The following is a 12,109-nucleotide window of genomic DNA, read 5'->3' as shown; positions in this document are numbered from 1 at the left end:
TAAACCAGCGTCAAATGGTCAGGCAGAGAGAGCAGTGCAAACCATCAAGCAAGGCTTGAAGAGGGTAACTGAAGGCTCACTGCAGACTCGCCTATCCCGAGTCCTGCTTAGCTACCACATGAGACCACACTCACTCACTGGGATCCCACCTGCTGAACTGCTCATGAAAAGAGCACTTAAGATAAGGCTCTTGTTAGTTCACCCTGATCTACAGATAGAGAGCAGGCGGCTTCAACAAAGTGCATACCATGATAGCGCAAATGTGTCACGTGAAATTGAATTCAATAATTCTGTATTTGTATTAAATTATGGGCAAGGTCCCAAGTGGCTTCCTGGCACTGTCGTGGCCATAAGGGGAGCAGGTGTTTCGGGTCAAACTTTCAAATGGACTCATTCACCGGAAACACAGGGACCAAATCAAACTCAGATTCACGGACTATCCTGAGCAACCCACCTTGGACCCTACCTTTTTTGATCCCCCAACACACACACCAGTGGCAACCGACACCACGGTTGACCACGAAGCAGACCCCATTATCCACAGCAGCCCTGCAGGACCCAACACACCATGCAGCCCAGCAAAGCCAGCTGCACAGCAACCCAGCGAGGTTCCAACAAATGACTCAACAACACCAGCCTTCACACCGAGACGATCAACCAGGGCAAGAAGGGCCCCAGATTGACTCACATTGTAAATACTTACACTATTGACTTTAGGGGGGAATGTTGCTATGTATCTGGACTTGTATATACCTTGTACAGCCATCAGTGGGCTCATTCCCCGAGTCCCAAAGGGATCTCATAATGCCTTTGGAGCACAGGTATTTAAGAGTGCTTCACAGGTTGGAGAGGCACTCAGGAGACCTGCAATAAATGATTAAGGTCACACGTTACTTTGAGCTCACAGTGTTCAGTCTGACTCTTTCTCCATACACTCCAGAGACAATGCAAACATGGTTTCACATTCCCTCTCTCTTTGCTCTGGCCTGTCTCTGGTGCTTAAAAATTAAGCCTGTCAACTCTCAGTCATTAGGATGAGAGTCATTCAATTTGCTTTAAAAATGTGACCTACATGTATCTCACTCCGAACATAAACAGCTCCATGGGCTCAATTTTCCAGGGTCATTTGCGCAGTTTTTTGGCGCATGCTGTTTTTTCTGGCATAATTACTTAATTCACAGTTTCCCCTGGAATCTGTGCCGGTGTAACTGTTTTAGTTACAATTTTGCTAAGTTAGGTTTTTTTTGACGTTCCCTCGTGTCTGCGCCAGTTTTCATAATTTTTTGCAGTTTGGCCAAAAATGTTTTACCCTCGGTCGGTGTATCTGGCCACTCCCGAAAAACTTTCTGATGAGTTAACAGAAAGCACTGCACATTGAAAAATTGGTGCTGAAAGCCACCATTGTTTTTCATCAAAGATTTTGGAGGGAGTCTCTAACACTTGAAGTATCCATAAATAAAGTTCAACTTTTTTTACCTTTCAATGGAGTACATGGAAGTTTCTTGGATTTCTGAAGTTTTCTTTTTTTTTACTCACACGTCCGGCTTCAAGCAGGGCTGGAGGGGGGTCGTAACGTCGGCCATCAGAATCAGCCTCGCGCCTGGACACAGGGGCTCAGGGCTTGGCTGGAAAACAAGCCCGCGGCAGGGCAGAGGGGAGGTGGCGATCGGAAGGCTGCTGCCCTAAGCTCGGGGAGGGAGGTGGCAATCGGAAGGCTGCTGCACTAGGCACAAGAAAGCAGTGAATTTGGGAAAGGTGGGGGAGGAGAAGTCACAAGACCTGTGTCATGTATCTTACATTATTATATATAACTGTATCCTAACAGGCTATACATGACTGTAATAAGATATGACCTGTAACCACCAGCATACCTTACCACCAGGGGTGCACTTGCAAGAGACAGGTATATAAGGACAGGTCTCAGGTAAGTGCAGCATTCCAGAGCTGTGAAATAAAGGTGCAGGTCCAGAGTGATCTTGACTTCATTACATGTCTCGTGTGAATCTGTACTGAGGGGACAGGACTTTACAGTGGCGCCGAGTTACGGGATTACAGAATCCACAGAATGGCGAACAACGGATCAGATGAAAAGTACAATGCTGGAGACAATTGGGAGGACTTTAAAGAAAGGCTCCAGCAAAGCTTTGTAACCAAAGACTGGTCAGGGGACGACAAAGCAGACAAGAGAAGAGCCCATCTCTTGACCAGCTGTGGCTCGAAAACATACGCTTTAATGAAGGATCTGCTGGCATCCGAGAAACCAGCAAGCAAATCGTTTGAAGAACTGAGCACACTGGTAAGAGACCACCTGAAGCCAGCGAGCAGCCTACACATGGCCAGACACAGGTTCTACAACTACAGACGCTGTGTGGGCCAGAGCATACCCGACTTTGTGGCGGAACTTCGGAGGTTGGCTAGTTTATGTGAGTTCTCCGATGAACTGAGGAGAGAAATGCTGAGAGACTTTTTCATTGAAAGAATAGGCCACGCAGGCATATTCTGAAAGCTCATAGAGACCAAGAACCTGACCTTAGAGGCAGCAGCACTGGTTGCACAGACATTCTTGGTTGGGGAAGAAGAAACGAGGTTGATTTACAATGCAGGTACGACAACTAACGAAATATCGGAACAAGAAGTTCACAGCATTAAACAAGCTGTTACCCCCACACACAGACAAAACCGGGAGAACAGGCTCTCGACAGCAGGCAGTGGCACCAGAAGCCATCAAGGGCCACAGGAACGGCCGTTCACACCTCATCAACCCACAATGCGAGCAATCAACTACAAACTGAGAGAAGCTCAAGAGAGATCAGCCAGACACAGCTCATTCTTTGGGAACACTTTAAACAATAGAACAGGTCTATGCTGGAGGTGTGGGGGTGGGCACTCATCGAGGGGATGTCGATTTCAGCAGGCTGTTTGCAGGAACTGTGAATATACAGGGCATTTGGCCCGCATGTGCAAAAAAACAGCAGCTCGGCTGGTATACGAATCGGCTGAGTCGGAAAGTGGACCAGAAGATGGTGGGGACAGTACCCGGGACACCGATGTACAGCGGGTCAAAACAATCAATGGCTGCTGCTCCTACAACAGGACGCCTCCGATAATGATGAAGGTCCTACTCAACGGGATACCTGTCAACATGGAGCTGGATACGGGAACAAGTCAATCTCTCATGGGCGCGCAACAATTTGAACAACTGTGGCTGCATAAAAGAGACAGACCAAAACTCACACTGGGTCGAAACCACACTATGGACCTATACCAAAGAAATTGTACCAGTCCTCGGCAGCGCCATGCTCTCTGTCACACACAAAGGGACAGTGAACCGACTTCCCCTGTGGATTGTCCCCGGAGACCCCCCAGCACTGCTGGGGCAAAACTAAACTGGAAATGGGATGATGTCCATGCCATGTCATTAGAGGAACGGACCTCCTGCTCAACAGTTATAAAGCGATTTGAACATCTCTTTCAGCCAGGTGTGGGCACTTTCAAAGGGGCCAAAGTCAAAATCTACATCACACAGGATGCTAGACCGGTCCATCACAAGGCCAGAGCTGTACCCTATGTGATGAGGGAAAAGATTGAACACGAACTAGACAGGCTTCTGCGGGAAGGCATTATATCAGCTGTGGAATTTAGCAACTGGGCATGTCCCATCGTCCCAGTCATGAAGCCTGATGGATCCATACGAATCCGTGGGGACTACAAATCTACCATAAACAGAGTCTCCCTACAGGACCAGTACCCGCTGCCCAGAGCGGAGGACTTATTTGCCACATTGGCTGGAGGTAAACTTTTCTCAAATTAGACCTCACATCTGCGTATATGACGCAAGAATTGACCGAGGAATCCAAGCTACTCACCACCATCAACACACATCGAGGCCTTTTCATGTACAATCGATGCCCATTCGGCATCAGGTCGGCAGCTGCCATATTCCAGCGCAACATGGAGAGTCTGCTCAAGTCCATCCCGGAGACGGTTGTATTTCAAGACGACAAACTTATCACGGGCAGGGACACCGACTCCCATCTCCGTAATTTGGAGGAAGTACCAAAGCGGTTGGATCGGGTAGGCCTACGAGTCAAGAAATCCAAGTGCCTGTTTCTCGCACCCGAGGTTGAATTTTTGGGCAGAAGGATTGCCGCTGATGGAATCCACCCAACAGAGTCCAAAACAGAAGCAATTCGGCTGGCACCCAGGCCCCGGAATATTTCAAAACTGCGCGCCTTTCTCGGGCTACTCAATTACTTTGGGAACTTTATGCAGAACTTAAGCACGCTGCTGGAGCCTCTCCACGTGCTACTCAGGAAGGGGTGCGATTGGTTTTGGGGGGACGCCCAGGAATGCGCCTTCAATAAGGCACGCAACCTTCTGTGTTCCAACAGTGTTTTGACTTTTTTTGATCCATGTAAAAAGCTAGTTCTCACATGCAATGCGTCAGCGTATGGGATCGGGTGTGTTTTGCAACATGTCAATAGTGCGGGCAAATTACAACCCATAGCTTATGCCTCCAGGTCACTTTCGCGGGCGGAGTGCGGGTACGGAATGGTAGAGAAGGAGGCGCTCGCGTGCGTGTACGGTGTCAAAAAGATGCACCAATACCTTTTCGGGGCCAAGTTCACGTTAGAAACCGACCACAAGTCCCTCACGTCCCTCCTATCCGTGCAAGGCAATAAACGCGAACGCCTCGCCGCAAATTCAACGGTGGGCACTCATGCTGGCGTCCTACAACTATACCATAAGGCACAGACCAGGCACAGACAACTGTGTCGATTCGCTCAGCAGGCTACCCCTGGCGACCATGGAAGGGTCTGACGAACAGGACTGTGAGATAGTCATGGCAATGAATGCCTTTGAGTCCATAGGTTCACCCATGACGGCTCGCCAAATCAGAGCCTGGACGGCCAGCGACCCCACGTTATCCTTCGTAAAAAGATGTTTCCTAACCCGTGACTGGGCAGAGGATCGCGTTGCCTGCCCCGAGGATTTAAAAGCCTTTCACAGGCGCATGCATGAGCTATCACTACAAGCAGACTGCCTGATGTGGGGCAGCTGAGTAGTCATGCCTCTGCGAGGCAGAGAGGCATTTGTCCGGGAGCTCCACCGCGAGCACCCGGGGATCGTTCTCGTGAAGGCCATAGCCAGATCCCACGTCTGGTGGCCTGGTATTGACGCGGACTTGGAGCTCTGCGTCTCAAGGTGCACCATTTTGCCCAACTCAGCAATGCCCCCAGGGAGGCTCCCCTGAACCCCTGGCTCTGGCCTACCAAACCGTGGTCGCGGTTGCTCGTAGACTATGCGGGCCCATTCGTGGGCAAAATGTTCCTCGTAGTTGTAGATGCATTTTCAAAGTGGATCGAATGCACCATTTTAAACTCGAGCACAACCTCCACCATTGTGGAGAGCCTCGCAACCATGTTAGCAACTCACGGACATATTGGTCAGTGACAATGGTCCGTGCTTCACCAACGCAGAATTCCAAGATTTTATAATTGACCACAGCATAAATCACGTCAAGACGGCACCGTTCAAGCCGGCCTCCAATGGCCAGGCGGAGAGAGCAGTGCAAATCATTAAACAAGGCATGCTTAAAATCCAAGGTCCCACGCTGCAGGGTCGCCTGTCGCGACTGCTGCTGGTATACAGATCTCGTCCGCACTCATTGACTGGGATCCCCCTGCGCAACTGTTGATGAAAAGGACTTTAAAAACAAGGCTATCATTAATCCTCCCAGACATGCATGAAATCGTTGAGGCAAAGTGCTGTAAGCTGACTGAGTACCATGACAGAAATTCGAGGGGGAGATGGAATGAGATAGGGGAAAAAGTGTTTGTACTAAACTATGGCAGAGGTCCCAAATGGCTTGCAGGGACAGTAACGGGCAAGGAAAGAAACAGGCTACTGGTCGTACAAATGGACAATGGCAAAACCTGCCGGAGGCATGTAGACCAAGTCAAAAGCAGATTTACCAACAACATTACGGAACCAGAGGCAGACTACAATGTGGAACTCGCACCACACCTGGTGGATAGACAGAGGGAACAACCTGAAGAAAGGGCAATCCCAACAGACAGCCCAGGCGAATCAACAACAATCACACCAATCGAAACAGACAGCCCAGGTGAGATACCAGCAACCACACCCAAAGAAAAACAGACACCAAAGCAAACAACTGAACCACAACTCAGACGCTCCACGCAAGAACGTAGACCATCTGAGAGACTGAACCTATAAAGACAATAAGACCTTGGGGGAGGCTGATGTCATGTATCTTACATTATTATATATAACTGTATCCTAACAGGCTATACATGACTGTAATAAGATATGACCTGTAACCACCAGCATATCTTACCACCAGGGGTGCACTTGCAAGAGACAGGTATATAAGGACAGGTCTCAGGCAAGTGCAGCATTCCAGAGCTGTGAAATAAAGGTGCAGGTCCAGAGTGACCTTGACTTCACTACATGCCTCGTGTGAATCTGTACTGAGGGGACAGGACTTTACAATCTGGGTGTGGTCCATCCATACAGACCTTGGGGAGAGAGAACAAAGAACCTTCTGCCTGCCTTCCTGCTGCGTTGAGTTTCTAGCAAAGGTAAAATTTAACTATGGGGTCAATACCTTGTCCATGTTGGTGCATGTTGGTGCTGGGGAGTAGACAATTGATTCGACGACATCGCATGAGGAACTTCAGAGCCCATAGGGTGATGGGCAAGAGGCCTTACCCACGTCGGGTATATTGAGACAGGCTTTCGTACCTGCACTTGAGTGATGCAGACTGTGTCGGAAGGCTGCGTTTCCGCAAAGAAGTTGTAACCGAGATCTATGAGTTGGTACAAGGAGACCTGCAACCTAGCAGCATTAGGAGGACTGCTTTGTCAGTTGAAGTGAAGGTTACAACTGCACTTTCATTCTATGCCTCCAGATCGTTTCAAGCTATAATTGGGGATGTGTGCACCATCTCTCAACATACAACACATGTCTGTATTCGGCAGGTGACTGTTGCACTATATGCGCGGAGAAATGACTTCATCAAGTTCCCTATGACCGCCCAAGCAATCCATGACAGGGCTGTGGGCTTCTCCAGTATTGCTGGCTTCCCAAAGGTACAGGGCTGCATTGATTGTACCCACATTGCCTTGTGTGCATCTTTGGAGGATTCCAAGATGTACGGGAACAGAAAAGGCTTCCACTCCATTAATGTACAGCTCGTGTGTGACAACATGCATCGCATCATGTCAATCAATGCAAGATATCCTGGGAGCACCCATGATGCATTCATCCTACGAGAGACTGTTATATCTGCCATGTTTCTACAGCAGCCAGAAGGGTAGAGTTGCCTACTGGAAGACAAAGGGTCTGGCCTTGTCACCTGGCTCATGGCACCCCTACGCGTAACCCTGACGGATGCTGAGCAGGAATATAACATGTCGCACATTGCGACACGCAGCATAATAGAGAGGACCATTGGCATCTTGATTCCGATGCATTTCCGATGCCTGGACCATTCCGGAGGCTACTTGATATACTCCCCTGAGATTGTCGGTCAGCTCACTGTTGTGTGCTGCATGCAGCATAACTTAGCCATCATGAGGCAGCAGCACCTGGTGGGAGAAGACCCACCTGCGGTGAGAGTGACTGATGATAATGATGAGGAAGATGCAGATGACAAGCAGGAGGATGAGGACGAGGAAGCCATGCAAGTACTTGAACCCGAAGCAAGACGGCAGAGGAGGGCGGGACATCGTGCCCCTTTAACGATTGCTCGAGCCTTGCACCAGCAGCTCAACCGTGAACGCTTTGCTGCCTGAAGGCTCAGTGACAACTATTCCACATGGACCATGTTTACTGATTGGACCTGTCCGTAATGCTGTGTTGTGTTAATGGAACAAATGATGGAAATGATTCTTCTTGAGTTCTAAAAGTTGTGTTAATAATGGAACAAATAATGAAAATAATTCAGATTTAATGTAAAATGTATCGTATTCAAAAGTTTAACAAACAGTTCTTTGTACTTAATTTAATAAAATTATTCTTGTATCAAACTTTAAAGTTTTCAGTTATGATCACTTACAAACTTTAAGATCACTTACAGACTCTAAGATCACTTAAAAACTTTAAGATGACTTACTAACTTTTAAACTAGTAAATTTACATAACTTACAAAAATCTTTTAATTTGGGGACAGTTACAACAGTAACAACAATAATAATGACAATAACAACAGCAACAACAGCAAAGAAAGGCTGCACCCATCTCTCCTGCACCTTATTCTAAAACCGCCCGCTGCGCTTGGTCTTGGTGACTCCACCACCCCTGCCCGCAGGCGGTGGCGCAGTGTTTCTGGGGTTGGCACTAAGCTTATTCTTTCTAAGATCTCGGATAGAGTGCACCTGTTGGGGTGGGGCGGGGGTTGCGGCAGGCAGCAATGTAGAGGTCCCAGGCGGCAATGTGTAGGGCCCGGCTTGGGGCTCTTCAGAGGCTGGTGTGCGGATTGGAGTGCGAGTGGCATTTGATTCCGTCAATGGGCGCGGGGTCTGGGCGTGTTCCCTTATTGCAGCAGCAAACGCCAACATGCCGTCCCTCATGTGCCCTGACAGTGTCTCAATAACCTGCAGCATTCCCTCCCAAATGTTGAGCAAAACTGTCTCAACTACTTGCAACATTCCCTCCCTCATGTTCACTGATACTGTTTGCACCATCTCTGACATTCCCTCCCTGATGTTCACTGACAGCACATCAGCTACCTGTGACGTTCCCTCTCTCATGGTCACTGACATGGTTTCTGCTGACTGAGATATTCCCTCACTCATGATCCCGGATATCGTTCCCATTTCTCGTGAGATTGCTGTTACTTCTCCCGGCAGTCCCTCTACCTCATCACCCAACCCCACTGATGGTGTCCAGGAGTGATCGCGTAAGGTCAATGCTCTCCGCACTCATTGCCATCATCTGAACCACATCTGTTCAATTCTGCACCTCAGGAGAGCACGGTAGAGCTTCCCTTCCTCATCCTGGCTGTGCCTCGCTGCACCCCACCACCGGGACCTGCAGCCTCGGAAGGTGGGACCCTGGGTGTGCCTCGCTGCACCCCATCACTGAGACCCGCAGCCTCGGAAGGTGGGACCCTGGGTGTGCCTCGCTGCACCCCATCACTGAGACCCGCAGCCTCGGAAGGTGGGACCCTGGGTGTGCCTCGCTGCACCCCATCACTGAGACCCGCAGCCTCGGAAGGTGGGACCCTGGGTGTGCCTCGCTGCACCCCATCACTGAGACCCGCAGCCTCGGAAGGTGGGACCCTGGGTGTGCCTCACTGCACCCCATCACTGGGACCGGCAGCCTCGGAAGGTGGGACCCTGAGTGTGTCTCGCTGCACCCCATCACTGGGACCGGCAGCCTCGGAAGGTGGGACCCTGGGTGTGTCTCGCTGCACCACACCACTGGGACCGGCAGCCTCGGACTGTAGGAAACCATGGAATGTCCCCCCACCAGTCACGGAAAGGGCTGGCACCTCAATGGGCAGCACCTGCACCTTCACCAGAGTCAGTAATAAAGTGGGGGCTTCATCCATCTCCATATCCTCCCCCTCCCCCCACCATGCTCTTTGTCTGCAAGGTGGGATTGGAAGATGTTCTCTTCAGGCTCGTCTGTATCTGAATCTTCTGCATCGTCAGGGTCGGCCTCAAGTTCTACAAAATATAACAGAATACAGAGAAATGGTTAGCAGCAGAGGAGGGGCAGGGTGGGTGGCATGAGTAGGCTCACACAGCGCAGGCAGCAGGCTGATTTGAAGAACCTTGATAAATGATAGCACATTGCAGCAACCGAAGCGTAGCTGATGGAGATATCCCCATGAACCGAAGCATGGCTAGCCCGCGCAGTACTTAACATTTAGCAAAGCCAGACTGTGGAATTTGAGGACTTACCCTCTCCCTCGAGTGTGGGCCCAGCTTGTGCAGTGGTGGTTGCTTTTCTCCAGGCAAGACCCATCAAAGCAGCGACCCTCTCTTCCAAGTGTGTCAATGGGTGCAGATTTGCCGGACCTCCTCCTGTTCGAGTTCTTTTCCTTTTATTAAGTGCCACCTTCCTCTGCAAAGATGAAAATGCAACTTTTTAAAGAGGGTGTTTTTCTGCTGGGTGGACATATACAGATGGTCACATTTACAATTGCAATTCAATTGAATAAATGAAAATATTACTTACATTAACTACTTGACCAAGGTCCTGTCACTTCTTTTTACACAGGCCTCCAGATCTCATGGTGGTCACCATTGCACAGTAATCTTCGGCAAGTTAGTTCCAGTGTTTCTTCATTTCTTTGGGTGGAACTTTTATGTGAACTCTGCTGGTGTCCAGCTCTGGCCATCTAGCCTCAATCACAGTAACTAGTGCCTCCACTTCATCCTGTAAGAAATTCTTGGTCCTTGCACTGCGTTGCATCTTGTAATGCTGCAGGTCTGATTTTTCCAATGGTCTCACACAGCACTCCTTCTCCCACAACTGGCTCATTAAAAATGGCGGGTTGCCAACCCAGAGCTATACTGTGCATGTGCGTCCATTGAAATAACATAAAAAACGTCACTTTTTTTGTCACGCATACGCAGAAGATGCCGCATCATTTTTTCGGCGCAGCCAGCAGGCTCCACCTCCCGAGGCAACTGGACACGCTGCGAGGCACCAAATTTGAATTATACATCGGGGAAACTTTGGCAAAATATTTCTGACGCATTTCTGGCCTAGAAAAACGGCCGTAACTCTGGCAATATGCCAGAAAACGGGCTTGGGCAAAATTGAAACCTATATATTTAAATGTACAATCTGTCAAACCTTTTTCAATCACAAATCTCACTCGCTAACATTTCCATGACATTGGCAGCTCTGAATGCATCAGCTACCAAAGCTAATTGTCCCCTCACACGAGATCCGACTGATCTGACACGTGGTAAGAGAACGGAGCGTCTGGTGACAGCAATTAACTGCACTTCAGTTCGGACTTGTATCAGATGCAGGCTACAAGGTTTTAAAATGTCTGGCTTATTTTAAACAAATCCTTTCCAAACAATTGACTTAAATGTTTATTTTAATACTGTTGGTTACTCTATTACAACTGAATTAAATTATAAATGAAGATCATGGGTTTGCAGTAATTATCATCGATGATGCATTATTATCAGTCATAACATGCCACTATATGTGGAATATGTACTGCATGATGACAGATGCATGTAAACAGTCATTTATTCTAGTTTTTTTTGAAAGTGTGTTGTTTCTTCCCTCCATTTTCTCCATTTTGGCTCGCCTACTATAAATTAGAGGGCAGATGTTCCCTGGCTTCCGTCAATTCCACTGATGAAATGGTTGAAATAGACAGGGAAATAGACAAGAACAGACAGGGATGACTCGAACTGCTCTCGTGGCGTATCAGTGCCTTTGGCTTCCAACCTGTGGCTTTCATGCAGGCGCCGGAATCCCAAGAGTAAACTCCATAAGGCTGGTGGCCTGGAAGAATCTGCTCTAAAACAAAACCCGATCATCGTGGCCCCCAACATCAGCGAATCCCATCAAGGTTACTATGTAGAAGATCCAGTGCATTGGAAGCTCAGCGGCACCGGTCACCACTAAAGCGACATAAAAGCAACTCTTTGGGCTCAATTTTCCCCAGTTATGGGCGCCGTTTTTTTGGCGCACACCACTTTTTTTGGCGTAAATTAAAATATCCAAGTTTCTCCAAAGTTTCTGCACCAGCATAACTCAGTTAGTTACGATTTTTTAGGTCAGTATTTTCTTGCGTCATACCTGATGTCTGCCAGTTTTTCAGATTTAAGCAAGTTTTGCCAACTTACATTTTTTCTAGGACGCCGTATGTGACCCCTCCCAAAAAGCCTTCTGGGCACATTAAAAAAAAAGCAGCGCACATTAAAAAACCAGCGCAGAAAGATGCCGTTGTTTTTATGCAAAGTTTTTTTCAAAGTGCCACGCCAACACTGAACATCTCCTCACTGGGCTCAAGGGTCTGATCGACGGCTGGCAGAATCGCTCCCTCAGCCAGACACAGGGGCATGGGGTGGTGGGGGAGGTGGAAGCTAAACTGAAGGGATG

Source organism: Pristiophorus japonicus, chromosome 6 (assembly GCF_044704955.1).
Source record: "Pristiophorus japonicus isolate sPriJap1 chromosome 6, sPriJap1.hap1, whole genome shotgun sequence".
NCBI classification, from domain to species: domain Eukaryota; kingdom Metazoa; phylum Chordata; class Chondrichthyes; family Pristiophoridae; genus Pristiophorus; species Pristiophorus japonicus.
Note: the sequence above shows the minus strand (reverse complement) of the source record.